Here is a 27,078-nt window from a genome sequence, read left to right on the forward strand (position 1 = left end):
GGCTGGTTGCACACAAAACACAGAGTGGCATTAAAGGTTATTAAACTTAACGTGTGGCTCAAGTCCATCTGCTTTATCTGACCTGGCCTTTAGGGGAATGAGAATATACCAATAGCATGAGGACCATAAATCTAGGTTTACTTTCTTTCTTTCTTTCTTTCTTTCTTTCTTTCTTTCTTTCTTTCTTTCTTTCTTTCTTTCTTTCTTTCTTTCTTTCTTCCTTCCTTCCTTCCTTCCTTCCTTCCTTCCTTTTTCCCTTTTTCTCTTTCCTTATTTGTTTGTTTCTTTGTTTGTTTATTCGATGGCCAGGAGATTTTCCCATGAACTGTTCTGAAAGCCCTCTTGGGAAATATAGCATCCTGCCATACTATGCTCTTGAACCAATTGCATATCTGTGGGCTTTCTTTTGAGAACCTGCAGAAGTGTCATTGTAACAAAACTCATGCAGCGATTACATCGGGTGCTATTTCAAGGCAAGATTTGAGCCCTTTCTAAATCAAGGGCAATGGGGAAAATTGCTTTGGACTCCACGCAGGGAGGGATGCAAAATAGGATCAGTATTTGAGATGACCTGAGAGGTCAATGCTTTTTGTTTAATTTGATCATAGCTCCAAGAATTATTTCGCGATCTTGGATTTTCTCATACAGTTTTTTTGTTTGGTTTACATTTTGCCTTTCCTCCTGGAGCTCAAGATAAGGTATACTACTTCCAATTTTTCCCTTCAATAACTGAGAGTGACTTTGATGAGCAATGGTCTTGGTCATCTGTAGTCTTGCTGGTGTTAATATATATACTACTATAGTTTGTTTATAACTTTTAATATGCCAAGATGGTGTATTATAGAGCAACAAATTTTGAATCAAGGTACTTCAGATCTGCTAACTTAAAGAATAAATAAAAACTGCGACTCATTATCCTATGGAACTGAAATGTCAAGGATCTTCAGACCACTTGCATTTGCAAAACTGTGACCGCTGTAGTGTCTTTCCCGCAGTCATGCGATCATGATTTCCCATTTTCAGGTCTGACATGAGTGTCTCAGGTCTTCCCAAATATAAATATGAATTAGTATTCATTAATCTTTTCCGAGAAAAATGGCATCATAATTTAAGAGAAGCTGGAAAACTCAATGAATTTCTCCGTCTGGTCACGAAGAGCAGATCAACAAAGCAGGCAAAACCAAAGGAAAATAGCTACCCAAGCATTCCTTTAGACCAGGGGTAGGCAACCTTGGCTCTTTTATGACTCGTGGACTTCAACTCTCGGAATTCCTGAGCCAGGTGGCTCAGGAATTCCGGGAGTTGAAGTCCACGAGTCATAAAAGTGCCAAGGTTGCCTACCCCTGCTTTAGACCAACATGCCTGGCATCGTCTGGGCATGTTGGACTATAGTATTCATCTCTCCCATTGGCTATGTTTGCTGGAGAAGTAGGACCTTGCAGTTGTCTGTTCCCAAAGAGCATTGGGTTGGAAAAGGTTGCCTTAGTATATCAGCTATGAGGCTGTCCCAGCAAGGAGTTATAAGCAAACAAGTGCTTAATATGCAGGCACACATAATGGCACGGGGGTGGCGGGGAGAAAGAGTGAGATACAAATAATATAGCACCCTTTGGCATGAATACTGCAATAAGCTTCAGTTCCACATGGCAGGTGGTGCAGAATACAATGCAGATGTCCTATTTACTGCAGAAGCTGGGTGAGAATTTAAGGCTGGTTTGGAGAAAGAGAAGACCTTGAGAAGACGGGGAGTGACTGATGCTGTCCTCACTAATGGATGTGGAAGGCATTTATATTCAGAACCACCTATAAGAACCACTCTACCTAAATAAATAAGTAATTTTCAGGCGCCACTTTCTGCAAAACCATTTAAATCAGCCAGCTGCCTGATGGTTTGTGATACTGTCACCATTTATAGGTGACGTTGCTATTTTAATGTTGCTTGCTGCTGGTATTCTTTACCAGGCATTTAATTTTATTCATCGATTGACACGCTACTGCTATCTTATCAAGCTATTGCCTTCCCTTGTTTTCATCTTATGTTGCATAATAGTTGGTTGTCTGCTGATTTTGGAAGCCATTGGTAAAATGATCTCTTAGTAATCTTTCTTAAACGGGGTTTAAAATTCATTTGTGGGGAAAATGATGCAAAAATGGGCCTGAATAACAACATTTTGTGTTCTGAAAATAACTTTGGAAAGTGGTATATTTATTTATTTATAAGACTTTTATCTCCCTTTTATTACTTTACAAGTAACTCAGTGCAGCAAACATATCTAATACTCCCTCCTCCTCTTTAGTCCTGTGAAGTGGTTTGGCTGAAAGAGAGTGACTGACCCCAAATCACCCAGTTTTTCATGCCTAAGGTGGGACTAGAACTCACAGGCTCCTGGTTTCTAGACCACCACTACACCAAAGGGGAAATGATGTGGAATCATTGTCCAAATATATGCTAAAGTGAAATACCAAGCAGACTAAGAATGTCAATTACAATTGGATCTAGTAAGTAGCTAACATTCAACACATAAACTCTCAGATATGAACTCAACATCTCATGGTTGGATATTTTATTCTGTTATTTGTGGTTAATATGACTGTAAAGTCCCTCACTGTTTTTCTTTGGGTATTAAAAATAGGTTTCAAACAATGGCTTTATAGACTGCAAATTAGGGTGGTTACATTCAGCACATCTGGAAGATACTGTGCTGGAACAGACTTCAATAACACATATAATTTGCATGCCACACAAAGAAAAATCCTGTTTGTCTTTATTACTCTTGGGTTACTGTTTTTTTTAACATAGATTCATACATTTTATTTTAAAATGTTTCCCTCTGCTCTTGACTTTGTATAAATATATTATAATGAGTCATGCCATTATGTTACAGATAATGAAGAAAATGATTCTTCTTTAGATAATAGATGTTAATGGATGGCAAAACTAGATGCCAACAAACTGCACACTCTATAGCAGCCTCCCCCAAACCCATCATCCTCCAGAAATCTCAGTCTTGGCAAAAACTGGCTGGGTAGTTTTGTAAGATGAAATTCACAGATCTAGAAGACATCGGATGTAGGCATGCTGATGTTTATAAGCTCCTACAACTGTATCATTAATAATTAATGATCAGGAGTGGCATGGCTAAGTAATCCTCTATATAAATCCTACACATCAGAAACTGATGATTTACCAGACTGTGATTTGTAGCCAAAAGTTAGACTTCCCTCTATTTTAAAGTGATGCATTTGGAAAGATGCTAGGTTTAGGGCCAAAATGTTATTTAATTTCTTGATCTGATTGTGTGCCATCAAGTCATTTTCAACTCCTAGTGACCACACAGATAGAACAATTAACCAGTGGAACAGCTTGTCTTCAGAAATCGTGGGTGCTTCATTACTGGAGTTTTTTAAGAAGAGGCTAGACCAGGCATGTCAAACTTGCGACATCACATGATGTCGCGCAACGTATTGGGACAGTTTTGCCACTGCCGGCAATGGGGTGGGCGCGGCTTCTGCATGACGCATCTGGCCCAGAGGCCGGCAGTTTGACACCCCTGGGCTGGATGGTATAGGTTCTCCTGCTTGAGCAGGGGGTTGGACTAGAAGACCTCCAAGGTCCCTTCCAGCTCCATTCCATTCCATTCCATTCCATTCTATATTCTAAGGCCTGTAAAAAGCTAATGTATTGGTATAAGAGGGAAAGCATACATGTTAGCTGCACATGCTAAGTAATTGCTATAGTCCATGGATAATTGCATCCTTTTAGTTGAAAACTAAAGAAGAACTAACTCCTAAATTCTTCCATAATCCTAATGAATTGACTACCGAGATTTAACATAATCTAACAGGTAAGAGTGCTTTAGCTATAAACTTTATCTCTGTGTTAAGCTGTTTCTTAACCTCAGCCTCTCTTCTGCATAATGGGAAAAATAAAACTGGCAGACTTTACAGAGGCGTTATAATAGATCCCTCAAGTAACTTATACCGTAGGAAGCCCTTTTGACAGTGAAACAGCATTAAGTACCACACATTGTTGTTATCCCTTTGTTTGGGGTTGCTTTCTGGTTTGGGAGCTGTGACTTGGTAAGGGGAAGAATCAGTGTAAAGGGATTGTTGCTGGGTGTTAAGCTTTATATTTATGAATTTTAACTATAGCTTTAGGCAGATGCACAAGAAACAATTACTTTCAGCTAGACCATTTCACCAAGTTGAAAGTCCAGAAAAGATACCTCAAATACGAAAGAAAAATTCCCATTAGTCTTAATCAGAATGTGAAAGCTTAAGCTTCTGATAACACAAGCACACAGACCAAGATATTTACCAAATTGGATAAATTTTAAACACATCACTAGTAAACTTGTGCCCTGTAGGCAGAGATTTTTCTTTAGCTAAACAGAGGAACCAAATGAACACAGGTGGGCAAAAAAATGAACTGCTGTAAGTCAAGGACTACCTGCACATATATATATATATATATATTAGCAGAAGTGTGATTTATGCAAACATACTTCTTGGTTTGCCCCATCATTTTTTTTAAAAAAAGTAATGTCCTTTGGTTTTTTTTAGTACCAATTTTTGGTAGAATTCCAGACATAAGGTAAAACATATGGTCAAATTTAAGGCAGATAAAAATCTTCTGGAAGATAATTAGATGGTTTGCAGTAGATAGCAAGCTCATTCTCTCCCAGGTGTTTGCCATAGCAACAACATGAAGCTTCCCCAACTCTAGTTTAACCTAATATAATCCCTGATTCTAGAATAAGGCATATGTGATTTATATTGAGGTGTGTATACAAAATGCTGAACTATAAAACTGTCTACATTGTTAAAGCCATCTTAAAGTCACACACAGATACAACTCTACCCATGAAGGTGTATTCACTGAAGCAAGCTAGGCCAAAACAAACCACGTTATAGTTTGATTTTTAATTATATTGACTATGATTAATGACATATAACTCATATTTAAACATTTATAATTTAGCATTAAATATAATTTATATGTATTATTAATTATACTTTGGGAACAATTGTTGAAGATGGTGTGACTATTTTTTTTAATCCCATTTATATCCCGCCCTTCTCCGAAGACTCAGGGCGGCTTACAATCTAAGCACAAATCAATGTGCTTAGCAATAGCCTTCATTCTATGTATATGCCTGCTTATTAGGGCTTTCGCCCCCCCCCCCAAGCAGCATTATTACAAAGTCAGCTTATTGCCCCCAACAATCTGGGTCCTCATTTTACCTACCTCGGAAGGATGGAAGGCTGAGCCTGGTGGGATGCGAACCTACACTAATTGCAGGCAGCTGGTGTTACTTAAGGAGGCATTAGCCCACTGCTCCACCAAGGCTCTTTGGGTCTTTAGTTTGAACAATTCTATCTTATGGGAACATTCATTTAGATCAGACATGTCAAACTTGCGACGTCACACAACATATCGGGAAAGTTTTGCCATTGCCGGCAGTGGGGTGTGCGCAGCTTCCAGATGACGCATCCGGCCTGCGGGCCAGCAGTTTGATACCCCTGGTTTAGATGATTAAAAACACTTATTCAACTATGTGTTCCTTCTTAAACCTCAAGAACACTATAAAATTCACTCCTCCCCAGTTCACTCCTGTAAAAATTGTCCTGAAATGCAAAACATTATTTGTCACATTTTTTAAGAATAAAGACGTTGGTGCCAAAGTCCTTACTAATCTTGATTATCCTTTTGGATTTAGTAACACGCCCAGGAGGCGATTCTGATTTTTCATGTACATGTTCTTTAAGTGATGTGCTTTGAAATGTTTCTACTTTTTCTCCAGAAGCTCCAACATTTTCTTAATAAAGGAAGTAACAAATGAGATTGCTGGATAAAGCCTTTTCCCCTTACAATGGTTAGAAGACAAAACAACTTGCTTGGCCCAAATGCTCAAGAGCAAATTGGCTATAAATGAATCCAGAGATAGTTGGAGGATTGGAGGATTTTCCCATATTGTTAAAAGCACATGCTACTCAGTTATAATTCTGGTATACACCTATGTAGATACTTAATGGCTTAGGTACAAATATGGAACTTACATTTTTTAAAGGGATGGCTAACAAAATTTTCACCTATTGGCATCAATTCCAATTTGGACCAGTTAATAGAGTATACTGCTATTTTACTAAAGGCATCTCAGCAATAGTGTGATATTTAGAAATAAACAAAAGAATGTTGTCTGCAAATAAACCTGTTTAGGTTCAACCAAGATATGTACTACTTGTAAGTTCTCCAAAGAAGAAAGCTTGTTTATTTCGAATTCATAGTTTAACCATAAATCTACTTAAACTTATATTTGAAAAAGGAATAAATATTAAGCATGACTGATTTTGGTGTCTTAGTTTGGGTTTTATATGCAGATGATGCCAGGATGTTGGCTGAAAACATGTATGATTTTTAGTGAATGATATAGATTACATAATGCAACAAGGACAAATTCTTTCCCAGAGAAAATTGAATTAACATTTGCAAGTGTAACATAAATGATGAAATGAATTTGTTTACTTTGATAGAATATTTACTCCAGATGGGAAAATGGATGGATAAATTTTAAGACTTGCAAATGCTGATAGAGAGATAGTATGCAGTCTGTTGTGAGCAATGATTGTTGAAAGAAATGAAAATACCTGTGTATAAAAGAATGCTTCTACCCACTATTATATGGAGATGAAAGTAAACAAAAAATGGAAATGTGATACTTCAGAAGCATGTTTAGTAAAATAAGGAAAGATGCAGTACAAAATAAATGGATGCTGAATGAATATGGACTGAACACAAAAAGGAGAGGCCAATCTGAAAAAGGTACATTGAAATGGATTAGTCATGTAGTGAATAAATGAGGATTTAATAGCGGAACAAGAATGAACTAAGAATGAACAAGTATGAAAAAAGAATGAACTAAGAGGAAGAGGTAGCCCAAGAAAGTGACATTCATAAACTCTTCAAAAAGAAAGAGACGGGAAGTTTAAAGAACAAAAGTAATCCATGAAGCAGCTTATAGATGTGGTGGAAGAAAATGTGTTCACAAAGGCAGAAGATAGGGAGAAGCATAATAAACACTGATGGCGTAAATTACTTTTAGCCACATTTCCTTTGTTTTTCTTAATAGTTCACAAAACACCTCCACAAGGGAACAGCACTATCCAACGAACGGCCTATATAACCTGACTTCCCACAACATGGGAAATCCAATCAGGTTACAGGACCATATGGGTCAGTGCATGAGCACAGCAAAAAAAAAAAGGGCATTGGGAACAACCCCAGAGGTTCAAAAAGCCAGTTATACATAGACAGGGCAGTCGCCCAAGATTCAAGGTCTAGAGTCAAAACAGATCAATCTGAGCACAGCCTGGCTTGATTACACAAAAGCCTGGGGTGGGGGGTGGGGACCGCTGAGTCAGCGGTTCCTGTTCCATTGGACGGCCCTGGGGTTTCAGGTGTTGGATCCCTTCCATTATCCCTCCAGTTGCGACCCCAGGTGTTGTGTCGGTTGCGGTTTCCAGCTCTCTCCTCCCTTAGTGAGCTCAGGGTTGTTTTCATCAAGTCAATAGCTTTTTCCAGAATCCTCTCTTCCTCACTGGCATGCAGGGAGTTCTCCATCTCTTGTTTCCATTCCAGTTGGTGGTCACTCCGTCTCAGGGTCACTTCTCCCGAAGCCTTTTCCCACTCACTTTTCCTTCCAACGCCCATCGACCACCGGGGTTTTCGTTCGTGCTGCTCCGCCATTTCCTCCCAGGAGGAATATGATGCTTCAGCTTCCCAATGTTTCTGGGAATTCGGCTGGGAGGAAGGCTCCTTCTCCGTGGGGCTTCCCTCCCTTCTTGCTTTATCGTCAGACATCATATTTATTTGCAAAGTCCCCCAGTAAGGTTCCTCTTCCAAGGTTGACTTTCAGTGCAAGTCCTGTCTAATGTCAGGACCCACCCCACACCACGTCTTAGGAAGACAAAATTTTTGGAGTCAAATCTATTCCAAAAAGAATCTTTACTATGACATACTTGGTTGTAGGAAATGAGACAGGACTTAATATTATTCCATGAATTAAACCCTTATATAGAGTTCCCGGTTTAACCCCCCTTAGCCCCATTTGGTCAGTCCCCCATCCTTTATCTCGTATCATCCCTCTCGTGGGAAGAAGGAACTTAGGACCTTTCATGTTTATTGCTCTCTTCCGTGACACAAGCCAGATGCTAGCCCTCCCTTTTGTTTCCCCAGTTCAAAAGGCTTCTCCTTTCCTTTGAAATGCCTAATACCGGTTCAATACACATCCATTCTCTTCTCTTTGGGAGATGGCAGAATACATGGAATAATGTTTTAAACATACATTTATGAATATGATATAAATGGATTCTGACACTGTGACTCAATGCCACACACGTGGATCTGTGAACGCCTGGCATTATACAAAGTCAACAGGACTTTCCTCTAGAACTCAATGAAACTGTGGAAAATAACACTGGAAGTTAACTCAAGACAGCTCACAGAAGTGGTCATTAAGTTTATTTTATTGATTTGTGATATGAATTGAATTGATGTGATTTAACAGCTTTAACAGAATAACAGAATTGGGAGGGACCTTGGAGGTCTTATATAGTCCAATTCCCTGCTCAAGCAGGAGACTCTGTACCATTCCAGACAAGCGAATTGAAATGGGATGTGAATGTGTCATATTACAAATAATAATCATTAGTTTGCTTTTATGCTTTTGGAATTATAAGCCACTCAGTTATTGATTGAGATGGGTGGATATAGAAATTGAATTTAGAAATTAAATGAATGAATAAATAAATAAAAACTGTGACATATACTAAGCTGACGCACTATCCCAACTGTTGTTCTGCATAAGCTTAAATTGCTTCAGCCAGAGAATTAATTTATACGGATATAAATTAAGGAGTGGAACTACCATCAGCCACTTCCTCTACATGGAGGACATCAAGCCATAAGCTAAGAGCGAACAAGACATTGATTCATTGATCTACCTGACACTAATATACAGTGAGGACACTGAGATGCCTTTTGAATTGGATAAGTGTGGCCAGATGGTAGTCAAGAAAGGAAAAGGTAGTTAAGATTGTTGGGGGGGGGGCTACCACATAGCGTACATATACACCAGTTACAAGTAGCTTGGTATGCCACAATTACATGGGAAGCAGACTGAGGAGGCAAGAAAGACAGCAACATCCAAGTACCACCAAAGGATAAGATAAACACATACTCATACACACACATACACATACACAATAAGGACCCTCAAAACTAAGAGATTCACAATATATGATATTAATCTCTACACATTCAGAGTGACATTTGTTTTAAAGCAACTTCATAGGGACCTGTGAGAAAATTGCTTTATCAATTGTTTATTTATTTATTTAGGAAATTTATTTGCTGCCCATCTCATGTCCAATGACTCTGGGTGAATTGTGGTTTTATTCCAATTGTTTTATTCCACATCTGTTACTAGTGAAGAAGGAGAGTGCAAAAGTTGGGTTGAAACTAAACATTAAGAAAACCAAGATCATGGCATCCGGCCCTCTCAATTCCTGGCAAATAGATGGGGAAGAAATGGAGGTAGTGACAGATTTTATTTTCCTGGGCTCCAAGATCACTGCAGACGGGGACTGCAACCAAGAAATTAAAATACGCTTGCGCCTGGGGAGAAAAGCCATGGCAAATCTAGACAGCACACTAAAAAGCAGAGACATCACCCTGTCAACAAAAGTGCGATCAAACCGGTCAGTCCTAGAGGAGATCAACCCTGACTGCTCTTCAGAAGGTCAGATCCTGAAGTTGAAACTCAAATACTTTGGCCACCTAATGAGAAGGAAGGACTCACTGGAGAAGAGCCTAATGCTGGGAAAGGTTGAGGGCAAGAGAAGAAGGGGATGACAGAGAATGAGGTGGCTGGATGGAGTCACTGAAGCAGTAGGTGTATAGCAAAATACACATATATCTTATGGCAACATTACAGAAATGCCTTAAGCTTAAGGTACACTAGACAACCTGTGCCCTGCTGGATCATTGTTTCAGAGATATTTCTTTACCTAAACAAACAGATTGATGGGTGGGCAAAAAACCCAAGAGTGGGAGTGGGAGTGATTTCTGACTTCTTGCCATCTTCGCTATTGTGTTTCCTTAAGGAAACAGAATCCTTCCTTCCTTCCTTCCTTCCTTCCTTCCTTCCTTCCTTCCTTCCTTCCTTCCTTCCTTCCTTCCTTCCTTCCTTCCTTCCTTCCTCACACTTACAACCCTCACAACATCCCCTTGGTCCTGTGATCAAAATTCAGGCACTTGGCAAGCAGCATGTATTTATGATGGTTGTAGCATCCTGGGAGGGACGTGGTGGCTCAGTGGGTTAGGACGCTGAGCTTGTCAATCAGAAGGTTGGCAGTTTGGCGGGTCGAATCCCGAGTGCCATGTAGCAGAGTGAGCGCCTGTTACTCATCCCAGCTTCTGCCAACCTAGCAGTTCGAAAGCACGTAAAAATGCAAGTAGAAAAATAGGGACCACTACGGTGGGAAGGTAACAGCGTTCTGTGTGCCTTTGGCGTCTACTCATGCCAGCCACATGACCACGGAGACGTCCTCAGACAAGCGCTGGCTCTTCAGCTTTGAAACGGAGATGAGCACCGGCCCCTAGAGTTGGAAACGACTAGCACGCATATGCGGGGGAACCTTTACCTTTACCTTTTTAGCATCCTGGGGTCATGTGATCACCATTTGTGGCCTTCCCAGCTGGAAGCAAAATGCATGATAAGATGACCAGGCTGAGCCCAAGGGAGGGGTCAAGAGCATCATCAATCTCGAGTCCCTTCTCACCCACTAGAGAGTTAAATTCCAGCCCACCTTGAATTCAGTTGACTCTTATCTAGTACCAATTTGCTTGGACTGTCAGTAGTTCAGATTTTTGCAAAGTGTTAGCATCCAATATACCTGTAGTTATTTGAACCACCTTGCTTCCTGATTTCTTGCATTTTACAATGATTCATTAAACCAGGGGTCCTCAACCTTGTCAACTTTAAGACTTGTGGACTTCAATTCCCAGAGTGGGAATTGAAGTCCACAAGTCTTAAAGTTGCCAAGGTTGAAGACCCCTGCACTAAACAACTGCAGTGATTTGCTTAACAACCATAGCAAAAAGGTCGTAAAATCAGGCGTGGCTCACTTAACAACCACCTTGCTTAGCAACAGAAATTCTGGTTCCAATGTGGTCATATGTTGAGGCCTGAGAGCCAGAAGCAAATTGAAAACATAAAACTGAGTTTATTTTCCCTGACACCTCAGATGAGCGTCAATTAGATTTCAGAATATGAGGAGCTGTTTAGAATCTGTTGCTTTTAGGGCCATTTCACCATTCTTGAATCTCACCCGGAGGGCAACCGGAAGCCAATGTAGCTCGCGGAGTAGAGGTGTTACATGGGAGTATTGGGAAACCCCCATCACAACTTGCGCAGCAGCATTCTGCACCAGCTGAAGCCTCCAAGTGGTCCTCGAGGGCAGCCCCATATAGAGAGCGTTGCAGTAGTCCAACCAGGAGGTCATGAGTGCATGGGTGACTGTGCGTAGGGAATCTTGGTCCAGATAGGGTCGCAACTGGCGCACCAGGAGAACCTGGGCAAAAGCCCCTCTGGTCATGGATCCTATGTGATCTTCAAAATTGAGCCGTGAATCCAGGAGGACGCCCAAGTTGCGAGCCCTATCAATGGGGGGTAACACCTCACTCCCCATCGTTAAAGATGGAATAGTCTGGTTAATCCGAGATGCCGGTATGCATAACCACTCAGTCTTGGCAGGATTGAGACGAAGCTTGTTTCACCCCATCCAGACTTGGTGATGACCTATAAAGCCCTAAATGGTTTGGGTCCGGGATATTTGAGGGAACACCTACTGCCGGCATCAAGTTCCCTTCGTCCTGTGCGCTCCCACTTGAAGGGCCTTCTCAGGGTGCCGCCTGTAAAAGACTGCTGGCGGATAACACCCAAGGGGAGGGCCTTCTCAGTGGGTGCGCCTGTCCTTTGGAACCAGCTGCCCGTGGAGCTTAGGACTGCCCCTGACCTTCGGTCATTCCACCAGGACCTGAAGACCTGGCTCTTTGAGCTTTCCAGCCCAGGCTGAGAGGTTTTTTCCCCCCCTCAGGGATCAAATTTAATTATTTTAACTGTTTTTAACTCTTGTATTGCATTGATGTTTTTAAATACTTTGTAAACCGCCCTGAGTCCTACGGGAAAAAGGCGGTATATAAATTCAATAAACTTAAACTTAATTCTGGACATCAGTTCATGAATTCCATAAACCCACCTGTAGCCCTGGAAGCAGCTGATCCACATGAGTATAAATCTCTGCCTGCATCTTGCACTGAGAAATCTGTCAGCTGTACCGCCAGACTGGGCATGATAGAGCAGGAGTCCATCTTGACACCCAGCCCCAACTGCTGCATGGACTCTTTAAGCCTTCCGGCATCTCTGGCTATGCCGTGTGGATGTCATGTGGTTTTCTTGTCGCCATAGCAACAAAACCTTGCTTAGTGTGCAGCACAGCTGAGTACAAATCCCACACAGGGACCATCCGTGTCAGATCTCTTTTCACAAGCATTGCCTGGCCATGGCCTCCTGAGTGACACATGCTGGACTACAATGACTCCTTGTTGGTTGAAGGAACTGGGTCTAGGGTAAGAGAAAAAGGGTTTTCTTTCCCTGAGTTTGAAATAAGAATATGAGAGACTTGCCTTTTTCTCTTTTAGCAGTTTTGATTCAGAACAAAAGCACAAAAAGACTGAGGATGTAAATGAGAAGGTCAACACTTTATTTTGGTGGTGTTTTCTTTGAGTGGAAAAAAAAAGGATCCAGCATGGAAATAGTGGAGGAATTCTTTTCTGGTTAATCAAACCATATGATATTTCTGGGAAAAGTGGCCGTAGGAGGAAGCTGGTGGCTTACTACCTCTGCTGTCCTTTAGTGTCCTTTAGCGCAGGGCTTTTCAACCTTTTCACCCACTGTACCACTTTTAGGATAGGGTACCACCAGTGCCTAGCAAGGTGTACCACCAGTGCCTAGCAAGGTGTCAAAAACTTGATGACCAAAAAAAAAAAAAGGAAAAAAGTGATGAAGTAGAGGTAGTCCTCGACTTACAACAGTTCACTTAGTGACTGTTCGAAGTTACAATGGCACTGAAAAAAGTGCCCCCCCAAGCCACAGCCGAGCAAGACACCTGCCTGCCCTCCCATCGGCGCACTTCCTCTTGTCCAAGGTTTTCATTGTTGTCAGCATTTCTGTTGAGGATTGGCAGTGGGGGTGGGGTGGGGGTGTGGTTGGTTTTTATTCCCCCCCTCTGCGGAAGGGGGGGAATAAACCTGGTTGCAGCAGGTTTTGGTCACTTCACATGATCCTGGGACACTGTGACTGTCATAAATATGAATCAGTTGCCAAGCATCTGAATGTAAATCACAAACCCTGGAGATGCTGCAACATTCCAGCTGATCGGCGCTTCTTCTGGGCTCAGAAGCACCGGGATCAGCGCTGAGCTCCAGCTGGAGCCTGGCACTGATCCTGGCGCTTCCGCTGAGCCCTGACAGCCCCAAAGAAGCACTGATCCTGGTGCTTTCGTTGAGCCCTGACAGCCCTGCAGCTCCAGCCATCTCTCGCTCAGGCTTGTGTGGTGCTGCCATTCCCCTCCCCCACTACCACTTTTCTAGGATAGTCACGTACCACCTGCCAGGTGCCAATGTGCCACAGGTGGTACCTGTACCACTGGTTGAAAAGCCCTGCTTTAGTGCCATCAGAAAAAAAATAATGTACTTTGTATTATAACACATATGATTATAGAGGTGTAAAACGGGCTGAATCTGGGACCATAAGTTTTAATGTTGAGCTACAACAGCTATTCTTCTTTTCCCGGTTAGGTTCACTGAAGGACACAGAACATTTAGAATGAGGCCGAGTGTGCCCTAGTTGCACAGCATTGCTCAGATCACTGAATCAGAGGGGAAAAAAATTAAAGGAGGCACCCGTACCAGTTCTCAGAAATGTGGGGCATAATGTCATGCTGTCGTGTAATTATTAAGCAGAGAACTCTGCTACCCCCGGGAATCCAGCATGGCATCAATGAGGAGATTGCCGGCCCTATTTGGCAGAACACTGGGAGCCAAATGTAGGTACATGTTTATGAAGTTCTTTGAATATGAATGATCTTTGATTTAAGATCTTTGATAGTTGATCATGATAATGATTTATGAGTAAGACAAAAGTTCTTACATGGAAATCTGCATAACAGTACCGATTTTTAAAATTGGAAAGGAATAGGATCAAAGTTTCAGGGTAGAGTACAACCAGTGACCATTGTTGATTCTACTAGCACAGGGGGCCTCAACCACCAGGCTGTGGACCACACTTCTGGGCCTTGAGTCATTCGGAACCAGGCCGCAAAAGTGGTGGCCGAGTGCATGCACGTGCGTATCCCACTTGCAAGGAAACATGTCCTCCCCCTTTGTGGACTGGCAGGGGGCCACCAGTCCACAAAGCCAGAAAGTTTGGTGAACTTTATTTTGTTGTTAGCTGCGAAGTCGTGTCCGACCCATCGCAACCCTATGGACAACGTTCCTCCAGGCCTTCCTGTCCTCTACCATCTTCTGGAGTCCATTTAAGCTCATGCCTACTGCTTCAGTGACTCCATCCAGCCACCTCATTCTCTGTCATCCCCTTCTTCTATTGCCCTCGATCTTTCCCAGCATTAGGCTCTTCTCCAGTGAGTCCTTCCTTCTCATTAGGTGGCCAAAGTATTTGAGTTTTAGCTTCAGGATCTGGCCTTCTAAAGAGCAGTCAGGATTGATCTCCTCTAGGACTGACCGGTTTGATCGCCTTGCAGTCCAAGTGACTCGCAGGAGTCTTCTCCAGCACCATAGTTCAAAGGCCTCAATTCTTTGGCGCTCAGCCTTTCTTATGGTCCAACTTTCACTGCCATACATTGCAACTGGGAAGACCATAGCCTTGACTATACGCACTTTTGTTGACAGGGTGATGTCTCTGCTTTTTAGTGTGCTGTCTAGATTTGCCATGGCTTTTCTCCCCAGGAGCAAGCGTCTTTTAATTTCTTGGCTACAGTCCCCATCTGCAGTGATCTTGGAGCCCAGGAAAATAAAATCTGTCACTACTTCCATTTCTTCCCCATCCATTTGCCAGGAATTGAGAGGGCCAGATGCCATGATCTTGGTTTTCTTAATGTTAAGTTTCAACCCAAGTTTTGCACTCTCCTTCTTCACCCGCAACAAGAGGCTCTTTAGTTCTTCTTCACTTTCTGCCATTAGAGTGGTATCATCTGCGTATCTTAGGTTGTTGATATTTCTTCCGGCAATCTTAATTCCAAGTTTTGATTCATCTAGCCCTGCCTTTCTCATGATGTGCTCTGCATATAAGTTAAATAGGCAGGGCGATAGTATACAGCCTTGCCGGACTCCTTTCCCAATTTTGAACCAATCAGTGGTTCCGTGTCCAGTTCTCACTGTTGCTTCTTGACCCGCATATAGGTTTCTCAAGAGACAAATAAGATGGTCTGGTACTCCCATCTCTTTAAGAACTTGCCACAGTTTGTTATGATCCACACAATCAAAGGCTTTAGCATAGTCAATGAAGCAGAAGTAGATGTTTTTCTGGAACTCCCTAGCTTTCTCCATGATCCAGCGTATGTTGGCAATTTGATCTCTAGTTCCTCTGCCTCTTCGAAATCCTGCCTGTACTTCTGGTAGTTCTCGATCCACATACTGCTGAAGTCTAGCTTGTAGGATTTTAAGCATGACTTTACTAGCATGAGAAATGAGTGCAATGGTGCGATAGTTTGAACATTCTTTGGCACTGCCTTTCTTTGGAATTGGAATGTAAACTGATCTTTTCCAATCCTGTGGCCACTGTTGACTTTTCCAAATTTGCTGGCAAATTGAGTGTAGCACTTTTACTGCACTGTCTTTTAAGATTTTGAATAGCTCAGCTGGAATACTGTCACCTCCACTAGCTTTGTTGTTGCTCAGCTTTTCTAAGGCCCACTTCACTTCACATTCTAGGATGTCTGGCTCGAGGTCAGTGACCACCTCATTGTGATTATCAGGGACGTTAAGCTCATTCTTGTATAGTTCTTCTGTGTAATTTTGCCACCTCTTCTTAATCTCTTCTGCTTCTGTTAGGTCCCTGCCATTTTGGTCCTTTATCATGCCCATTTTTGCATTAAACGTTCCCTTCATCTCTCCAATTTTCTTGAAAAGATCTCTGGTCCTCCCTATTCTATTGTTTTCTTCTATTTCTTTGCACTGTTCATTTAAGAAGGCATTCTTATCTCTTCTAGCTATTCTCTGGAATTCTGCATTCAATTGGGCATATCTATGTTTTTCTCCCTTGCCTTTCGCTTCCCTCCTTTCCTCAGCTATTTGCAAAGCTTCCTCAGACAGCCATTTTGCTTTCTTGCATTTCTTTTTCTTTGGGATGGTTTTGGTTGCTACCTGTTGTACAATGTCACGAACCTCTGTCCATAGTTCTTCAGGCACTCTGTCTATCAGATCTAATTCCTTAAATCTATTTGTCACCTCTACTGTATATTCAACAGGGATATGATTTAATTCATACCTGAGTGGCCTAGTGCTTTTCCCTACTTTCTTCAGTTTGAGCCTAAACTTTGCAAGGAGAAGCTCATGGTCTGAGCCACAGTCAGCTCCTGGTCTTGTTTTTACTGACTGTATAGAGCTTCTCCATCTTTGGCTGCAGAGCATATAGTCAATCTGATTTCTGTGTTGACCGTCTGGTGATGTCCATGTGTAGAGCCGTCTCTTGGGTTGTTGGAAAAGAGTGTTTGCTATGACCATCGTATTCTCTTGACAAAATTCTATCAGCCTGTGCCCTGCTTCATTTTGTACTCCAAGGCCAAACTTGCCTGTTATTCCAGTTATCTTTTGGCTTCCTACTTTAGCATTCCAATCCCCCATGATGATAAGGACATCATTTTTTGGTGTTAGTTCTATAAGGTGCTGTAGGGCTTCGTAGAACCGGTCAATTTCATCCTCTTCAGCACTGGTGGTTGGGGCATAGACTTGGACTACTGTGATATTGAATGGTTTGCCTTGGATTCGAACTGAGATCATTCTGTCATTTTGAGGATTGTATCCCAGTATTGCTTTTCCTACTCTTTTATTGACTATGAAGGCTACTCCATTTCTTCTGAGGGATTCTTGTCCGCAGTAGTATACCTGATGGTCATCTGAATTAAATTCACCCATTCCTGTCCATTTTAGTTCGCTGATACCTAAGATGTCGATGTTCAGTCTTGTCATCTCTTGTTTGACCACGTCCAGCTTTCCTTGATTCATGGATCTTACATTCCAGGTTCCTATGGAGAAAAAATCTTTACAGCATCGGACTTTCCTTTCACCACCAGACACATCCACAGCTGAGCGTCCTTTTGGCTTTGGCCCAGTCGCTTCATTCTTTCTGGCGCTACTAGTACTAGCCCTCTGCTCTTCCCCAGTAGCATATTGGACGCCTTCCGACCTGAGGGGCTCATCTTCCAGCGTCATATCGTTTTGCCTTTTGGTACTGTCCATAGGGTTTTCATGGCAAAGATACTGGAGTGGGTTGCCATTTCCTTCTCCAGTGGATCACGTTTTGTCAGAACTCTCGACTATGACCTGTCCGTCTTGGGTAGCCCTGCACGGCATAGCTCATAGCTTCATTGAATTACGCAAGCCCCTTCGCCACGACAAGGCAGTAATCCATGATCTATTTTACCAGATCCTTAAAACCAAACAACTGTTTTAGTCTTTGGTGCAACTGGTGGTGGAAATTTAAGGGACAAAATTGGTTATTTGAGCTTTGCAAAGGATTAAGGCAGGCATGTCAAACTGCTGGCCTGCGGGCCGGATGCATCATACTGAAACCGCGCCCACCCCATTGCCGGCAATGAGGAAAAAGTTGCAATACATCACGCACCGTCACATGACGTCGTGAGTTTGACTTGCCTGGATTAAGGCACTCCAAGCACACCAAATCAAGCCCTCGCCTGGCCCGGCCCAGCCTTGCTTATTTATGGAGTGTGGTCCTTGATGTTCTGTACAAAATCTGGTGCCACCTTTAAGCTGATGAAAGTGAAATATCCCTGCCGTAAATTGATGATTTGCTGGAGAGAGGAGTTTTTTCCGCTTTATCCTGAATATTTTGAGAGTCCAATAGAAAATAATCATCTGTATGAAATGAAGAATTCGACCGAGTAAAATGCCAGAAGGAAAGAAGTGTGTCATTGGTCTGGTGATGGGGCAAAAGTGAGAGCAAAAGCAGGAGCAGAACAATTGATGTATTAAAAAGAGATTAAACCTGGAAATCTAGGTCATGGCATGTCATGTCATATGAATGAACAGCCAGTGTGCTTGGTGGTGTAATGTTTCAGAGAAAAGGTGGGATTTCTAACAGTTTTTAATAGCTCAGAATTAAGGTGGATCCCAGCATTTATTCAGTGTAGGAGGTTATTCCAGGGCAATGTAAAAGGAAGCAGGGAATAAAGACCTCTGCTTCAGTTCTACAGGAAGAAATAGGTTGCAAGGTGCCTCCTTCCCCAACTGCAGTGATGTTTTTGCATCACCATTTTGTATGGTTGCTAAAAAAATTTTTGAATGTGATAGTTTTAACTTATTTCTTGACTAGAATGATCAAGCAGAATGAGCCACTGTGGTTTAGTGATTAAGACACCGGGCTAGAAAGCAGGAGATCATGAGTTCAAGTCCCACCTTAGCCAAGAAAGCTAATTGAGTCACTTTGGGCCAGTCACTCTTTCTCAAGCCAACCCACCTCACAAGATTGTTGTTGTGGAGAAAATAGGAGGAAGGTGTGGTTCACTGCCTTGAGTTATTTGTAAAAATAATAAAGGTGGGCTAAAAATACTATTTTTTTAAAAAAATGATATATTCAGGCTGCAAGCAGTTGACTTATTTGGGATAAAACTGTAACGCTGATGAGCAAAAAGGGGAGCACAATGTTCCAATCAAGTCTTTCAACTTGACAGGAACTTGTGGTAACTTCTCCATGCATCCCCCTCTCACTTTCAATGGAGGACATCTAAAGGAAGGGGTTAATTTTCATTGGGACCCTACCTGTCAAGCAATTCAAAGAATTGCAAAAAAAGGGCAACCAAAGTGATTATTAGGCTAGAACAACTTTTCCAGAAAAAGTACCTTCTAAAGAGCAACAGTCAATGAGTCTGTTAATGTCCCACTAATGTTTTTGAATCAGGTTGATATTGTACAATACTGAATGCTATATTGAATGGACCCTAATCCTCCAGAGGTCACCCCCCATCTATGTGCCTATCTCCAGCAGTACCTATTGTTGCAAATTTGAGCCTTTTCTGAAAAAATGGGGGAAAACCCAACCTTTTTCCCCTTCCACATTATGGTAGTTCTCAAAGGGGTATCCCCTGTGAAGTAGAACATCTGGCAACTCTACTTAGGCTTTTGAAAAATTAGGAAAGCTTTTAGTCAGGAATGGACTTTTTAGATACAGGTAGTCATTGTTTAATTATCACAATTGGTACCAGCAACTTAGCCATTAAGCAAAATGGTCATTAAGTGAAACCACAACTGTGTTTATGATCTCACTGCAGCTTTCCTTTTGCTTTACAGACCTGTGAAGGTTGTAAATGCAAGGAGTGGTTGCCGTTATTTTTTTGTCACTGTCACAACTGTGAATGGTCGGCAAATGAGGCAGTTACGAAATGAGAACTACCTCTATGTTCCAGTTTTGTTCTGCCACTGAGAAGAAAACCAGGGTGTTAAGCTGTGCTCAGGAATACTCTCTTCTTTTAAATGTTGTATTTTGTTCTTGGCTCTCTACTTAGCAAATCTAGAAAAAAAAAGGAACAAAAGTGGTACATTCAATAAGCCTTTGAATGTTGCCCATGTTTGTAACTGACTTTCATATATATAAATATGCATTCAAAATGATTGGATTAATTCTAACATTGCCAATCCTTATAAAGAAAGCTATGGTGATGTGTGACATATGTGCCCACTTAGTTTATTGGCTGGTTGTTGCTGACAAGTATTTTCAGTGCTCTTATTCTTTCACCATTATTTTCAAGCTACTTGTTAATAAGGGAGCCAGTTTGGTCTAGTGCACAGGTCTGCAACCTGCGGCTCCAGAGCCGCATGCAGCTCTTTCAGACGTCTCCTGTGGCTCCCAGTTCTCTGCCATGTGCATTCCCCCCCAAAAAAAAGTGGGACTAAAAAAAGTTCAACCAATCAATTCAAATATGCAGGGTAGATGCATATCGTGCCTTGGCTCCACTCTTCAGTCAAACCGTGTTCTGCACATGCGCGCATGTACGCGCATGCGCACACATTTTTTGCGACTCCCAGTTTTTCCTTTTGTGAGGGAACCGGTTCCGAGTGGCTCTTTCACTGTTTCAGGTTGCTGACCCCTGGTCTAGTGGATAAGGTATCAAATGAGAAACTGTGAAACTGTGAATTGTAGTCCCACCTTAGGCACAAAGCCAACTGGATGATTTAGTCCAGTCACTTTCTCTCAGCCTTAGGAAGAAGGCAAAGGCAAACCACTTCCAAAAGTTTGCCAAAAAACCACAAGGATGTGTCCAGGCAATCACCAGAGTCCAGGCAGAAATTTTTGTTATTGTTAATAAGGCCTTTAAATAGTGCAGTATCCACCTGGCTACTTTCATATGCAGGGAGTTTGCATTAGTGTTCACATAACATTCTTACACATAGTTAATTGATTCATAGTTTATGGGAACTTTCCTATAACCTAACATTGGAACTGCAATTTTTACGAGAAGTTACAGTCCAAATACATTTGGATGATGTCAGGTTGGGAATGGGCATTATATAATTAACCCCCTTATTGGAGCACCCCATAACCATAAAGTAATCTCACCTTTTCTGAGCAGTCACACCACTTTTAGCCTACTGTACTATACAGGATGCCAGGTTTTTGATATTTCTCTCCTTTTTTTCCTTACTAATATGAGATAGAAAAGAGCCTTCCATTTTCTCCACTCCTCTCCCCAACAATCTGCAATGTTGGCCTTATAAATTATATGGTGCATTTTAATGACCAGTTAAATATTATGAAATTCCAGGACATCATGAATCAGAAAAGATGGCCTACCCAACATCTGTAAAAAAATACCTGTTTTTTTTTCTTGTTTAGAATGACTGTCATATTGCAAATCATTTATCAGAAGTGATTGGGAAAGGAAACTTGCATTTTTCTTCCAAAGAAACTGATCCTGTGCTGTCACAGAGCAGAAACAATGCAAGATAGCAACATGACACAGCCTGTGTTGGAAAAACAGTCAAGAATGAAATGCCTTTCTTCTTTGGAGTTGAGTCAGAGGCTCTCAAACAATTTCTGCAAACCGTCTTTTCATCTCTGAAATGCCTTGATTAAATTTGGATAAGTTGTAGTCATGAGATATTCTCCTCTGAGGAGCAATTTTTGAGCTCAAAACATTATATCACTTTTGATCCACAAACAGGGATATAAACCCCTAGAGAATCTGAGCCACTCCAGAGTTTTAGAGATTGGTCAAATTTCAACTGTCATCCTCCTTGGCCAATTTGAAAGTTGTAATTCTTAACACTCCTGAAAGGCATTAGGCATTAGGTTAGTAAAGACTCCAAATTTTTCCCAGTTTGCGACAGACAAGCAAGTTGCTATGCTTATCATGAAGATAGCAGTATAGTATGTGATGGTCATGTGGTCACCCTTTGCAACCTACCTGGCTGACTTCTGACTAACAAAGTCAACGGAGGAAGCCAAATTCACTTAATGACTGTGTGATTCACTGAACAACTGCAGTGATTCACTTCACAACCATAGCAAAAAAAGGTTGTAAAATCAGGCATAACTTACAACCAGTTTGCTTAGCAACAAAAATTCTGATCCCACTTGTGGTTGTAAGTCAAGGATCACCTGTATTTACTATGCTGCATACTATCCTCTCTCATATTTGGATAACATCCAAATTGAGCAAGTGAAGGTATTTACATATTGAGATATCTTGTTTCATTCTTTTATCTTATGTCTGGACCAAATTGCTACAGTTTGGTAGGCCTAAGTCCTACCTTACCACTGTTGTGACATAGATACCAGCAGTTTAGAATATGGATGCATTTTGCAATTAACAATTCAGCTGGGCTGTCCCACTGCTTTGCTGCTAGGGGAATTTGGGCTCCTTTGATTTCAATTCCATCAAATGGATTTATGAAGCTAACATTAAGCACGTTGCTCTGAATCTAATTGCCTGGAGGCGGTCCAGGTCTGGATGGGGAGAAACAGGCTTTGTCTCAATCCTGCCAAGACTGAGTGGCTGTGCATATCGGCATCTCGGACTAACCAGTCTATTCCACCTTTAATGATGGGGGGTGAGGTGTTACCCCCCCCCCGTCGATAGGGCTCGCAACTTGGGCGTCCTTCTGGACTCACGGCTCAGTTTTGAAGACCATATAGGAGCCGTGACCAGGGGCGCCTTTGCCCAGGTTCTCCTGGTGCGCCAGTTGCAACCCTATCTGGACTGAGATGCACTGCACAGTCACTCATGCGCTCGTGACCTCCCGATTGGACTACTGCAACGCTGTCTACATGGGGCTGCCCTTGGGGACCACCCGGAGGCAGCTGCGCGGGTTGTGATGGGGGTTTCCCGATACTCCCATGTAACACCTCTGCTCCGCGAACTGCATTGGCTTCCGGTTGCCCTCCGGGTGAGATTCAAGGTGCTGGTGATGACCTATAAAGCCCTAAATGGCTTGGGTCCGGGATATCTGAGGGAACACCTGCTGCCGGCATCAACCTCCCTTCGTCCTGTGCGCTCCCACAGGGAGGGTCTTCTCAGGGTACCGCCGGTAAAAGATTGCCGGTGGACAATACCCAGGGGGAGGGCCTTCTCTGTGGGTGCGCCTGCCCTCTGGAATCAGCTGCCTGTAGAGCTTAGGACTGCCCCTGACCTTCGCTCATTCCGCTGGGACCTGAAGACCTGGCTCTTTGAGCTCTCTGGCCTGGTCTGAGCATATTAATTGGGATTTTAACTGTTTTTTAACTGGGGTTTTATTGCAAGGTTTATATAATTTTTTTTTAATTAAGTTTTGTAATTGTTGTATCTGTTTTTTTAAAAACCTTGTGAACCGCCCTGAGTCCTACGGGAGAAGGGCGGTATATAAATTGAATAAATAAATAAATAAATAATTGCCTTGGTAGTTCTGATAATCTGATAGGCAACCAATTCAGGGGTACCACATCCCTCCCTCCCTCTCTCCCTCCTCCTCCTCCTCCTCTTCCTCCTCCAACATATAAGCCATGCAAGCTCTGGCAAGTATGATAACTCATGTGGGAGTTATGAGTCAAAATCTTCTTTCCTGCAGACTTCAGAGCAAAGAAAAGAAGCTTCAAAGGAAAGCCCTGCTCTGGAATTCATGCCCAAAACCTTAACTGGGGATCAGTTAATGGTGGGTGTGCCAGTGGCACTTTGCATGGGTGCTACGTGCTTTAACATGCCTCTGTGATAAACATATTTGGTCTTTATGGCTTGTTTCTATTTCTCTTGGAAAAACATGCTTTCCCATTTTCATGACCCAAAAACAAGCACAGAAAAGAGGGATTAAGAAAAAAACCATTTTTCAATTTGAATTTACATATACCTAAGACAGAGATGGCCAACTTGCATGCCACATGAGGACCCAGGAGTCTTTTTTTTTTAATGATCATAATTGGAATCAGCATCCATAACCTCCAAGATCATGCCATTCATAGATCATGGTTTCCACAATGTGCTTCATCCAGTCATCTACAAACCCAATCAGATCTGCTTACCAGTATTTCTACTAGGACATAACCATCCTGTGTCAAAACCCACATTTTGGGAACCCAGAGTGCCTATTTTCCCTAGAAAGTATATAAAATCTGAGGAACTCGTGCACCAAAAAAAAAATCCCTAACATCACTGGCTTTTTCCTTTGGATCTCTTGGAATAGAGATAGCCCAGGTTTACCATGTGTATCTTGTGATTGAGCTGCCTGGTCTTTGGAAGATCAGTGCATAAGTATTAATTGGATTTATTGCAGATAATTTACCCCCATATTGTTGCACCAAGGAAACTGCAGAGATGCAAAGTATTGATCTCTGGATCCTTAGAGATGTCCCCCCCCCAAGCTATGATCTCTTTCTTACTAACCAGATGAACAACAGCAGATGTGCTTGAACTGTGAGGACAAGTAAAGTTTGCAGGTATATTGTTGGCTGCTAGGCCTGAGTTCTGAAACAGAGATTTGTTTTTTCAGCTGCTCTTTTTTTTTAAGAGCACTGTGTGAAAGGAGTAATTTGTTCTGCTTAGGTGCCCCAGGACATGCCTGGTTGGCTGAAGTTCATATGGCCCTATGCGTAATTAAATCAGTTGGGGTTAAATTTACCTCTGTGAATGGAATGATTGGGTTAAGTGACCCACTTTCTACTGTTCCCACAAAATATTAATCCCCTTACCATCTGGTGAAACACATTTGAGGTGAAAACTATTGAGCATGGAGCATGATTTTCTGCCTTTTTTCTCTAAAGAAGAAAAATTGACCTATTAAATATCTTTGACAGAACAATTTTTATATTAAAATTCCCAAACGCATCATTCCATAGGCTTGGATCTGGCTGATAAAATGAAACGGACCACTAGATGGCAGCATAGTGTTAGGAGGGTATTAGTATTGGTATTAATAGTAATCTGCAGTTGGATTTAGTCTGATGAAAACTGAATACCGGTAATTCAAGTTCCATGCAAGGTCCTAAAAATTATTAAACGTAGTGTATAAGGATATAGGCAGTTCCAAGCAAGGTGGATCTTTGTAAAATTAGCATGTTTCAGATCCCCAAAAATTCCAAATTTCCAGGGAGGGAAGCTTTGGCCTTATGCCTCTTTAGATTCCCAACAATGTTACAAAAAAACCTGAGGCTATTAAGGTTATTTCTGCAGAAATAAATAAATAAAAGCCAAACCACTGTTTTGTGCAGCTTTTTTTCTGAAGCTTTAATTAAACAATCAAATGAGCTGCAGTTTCTTGGGCGTGCAATGTATGGGATTATGTCAATATGTGTGAGAGTGTATGTCATCAGGTACAGGAAGCTGCCAGTGCAGGACTGTTTTTCAGCATCCTGGTGTATGTATCCTCCCAGTATATGTCAATACCGTGTAGACTTTTTTAAAACAAAAAATATGCACTGTACACCATCTAATGTGCTGAAAGGTGAAATCTACCAGGGAAACATCGCAGCTTCCTGAGCAGGTGTGGCTTATGATGCACAGCGGAGGGAGTTGTAATTGTTGAGCATGAATCATTTCCTTGCAATTACTTTATTAGCCCAGGCAGGTTTCTGCAGGTGGAAAAGGTGAGTTTTAAAAAGAAGTAGGGAGGAAGAGAGTTTATACAGCAGAATGCTCATTCTGTTGCTAAAGTCCCCATTCATTCTCCATAATCTGGTTAATCAAAAAGGATCCTGATCTTGAACCAATTCTGCACTCTCTCCTGAAGAACAGAACCTCTTGCCCCCTCCCCCGTGAAATGAGGGGTCTGAGATTTTGTTTGTGGGGCCACTTTTACGCATATGTTTTCACCTCTTATTATGTCACACAGCCAAGGGTGGGATAATTGCTGCAGTGGCCAGTTAATAGGGGCAGCAGATTATGCAAGCACGTAGATCAATGGTTACTCTATGATATTTCCATTTCATTATGCCAGGTTTTTATTACTCTAAATGTATATTCAGTTGTGCTTTTTTTTGCCCTGTTAATTAGTTTGAGGATGGGTTAATAAATTCCTGTTTTGGTGTTGTATAAATCACCATTGCCCTTTATATAGTGAATGCTTCAGTCTGGAGAAGGACCATGGGGTTCCAAGGACACCCAGGAGTCAAAAAAGTCAAAATGGTGGGTCACAACTGTGCAATTAAAGCCTCACCTTTTCCGCTTGCTGGATGCTCTTGATCATTCAGGGATGTTTAAAAATTAACCAGGGCTTTTTTTCTAAAAAAAAAAAGGTGCCAGTACTCTCATCTTGGCGGGTGCAGGAGGCGGGGTAGGGGGGGGCGCTGCTGCAGTCACGGACGCAAGGGGTGTTGGCGGTGTGCTGCCCCCTGGGGCTGGAGCCGGTGCTGCTGGTGCAGTGGGAGCAGTGGGGCCCACTCTATACGGCAGGCCTGCGTGGGGTGTGCGGCAGAGGTGTGGCAGGCCAGGTGATGCAGGGCGGCCACTTAGGCGTGCAGGGTGAGGCGACGGTGGCGCAGGTCCAGCATTGGGTAGGCCACCAACCTGGCTGACACGGGTGAGCACAAGTGTACTCCTTGTCCTCTCTTATTTACCTAGTTGAGATGGTGTAGTTGGGTAGCAGGGAAGGATGCAAACTTCCCGCCAACTCACCTTCCCTGCAGACAACTTGCCGGTGCAACGTTTGCCGGCCAGGTCTTTTGGCGCACTCAGCAGCAATTCCTATTGGCTTTCGAGTAGCATAGCTTGTGGGAGGGAGGGAGTAGCATAGCTTGTGCAAAAGCTTTTTTTGTGTGTGCAAAAAAAGGTGCCAGAACGCCATTCAGAGCGTTCAATGAGAAAAAAGCCCTGCTTTTATGTTTTAATCTTATGATTTTTAAAATATTTTTTCTCTATTGTAAGTTGCCCCAAACATCGCCATGTGGATTGCATACAAATATTATATAATCAGTAAATAAAGGTATAACAAATGTTAAATATGCATTAAATGATGATATGCTTCCCTACAAAGTCAATTCTTGCTCAATGACAGACCAAGGAGTTAACTCGGAAAGGCAAGAGGAAAATCTAGAAGAGGTCTGTGCAACTTGTAGAAGGGAAAGGCCCACACTGATAAACTAAAAATCTTTGTGGTCTGCAAAGGAATGCTGGTGGGCTAATCAATGATTTGGTGACTAGAGGAGCATCTACAGTGTTGGAGCTCGTGGTCATGGTAAGCCATGGAGACACTAGGCAACATGACTTTTAGGGCAGTGGTGGTGGTTTTATTACTTTTTT

General features: G+C 42.2%; 1 long non-coding RNA gene across 1 annotated transcript in view; it reads right to left on the minus strand.

Moving 5' to 3' along the window:
• Positions 1-5,046: 5,046 nt before the first annotated feature.
• Positions 5,047-27,078, minus strand: part of LOC310637933 — a 191,556-nt gene continuing 169,524 nt past the window's right edge. The window contains exon 2 of the long non-coding RNA XR_014491999.1: positions 5,047-5,244. This is a non-coding gene — a long non-coding RNA (uncharacterized lncRNA). The remainder of the gene's footprint in view (positions 5,245-27,078) is intronic.

Source organism: Vipera ursinii (genome assembly GCF_947247035.1).
Source record: "Vipera ursinii genome assembly, chromosome: 3".
In the NCBI taxonomy this organism is placed as follows: Eukaryota; Metazoa; Chordata; class Lepidosauria; order Squamata; family Viperidae; genus Vipera; species Vipera ursinii.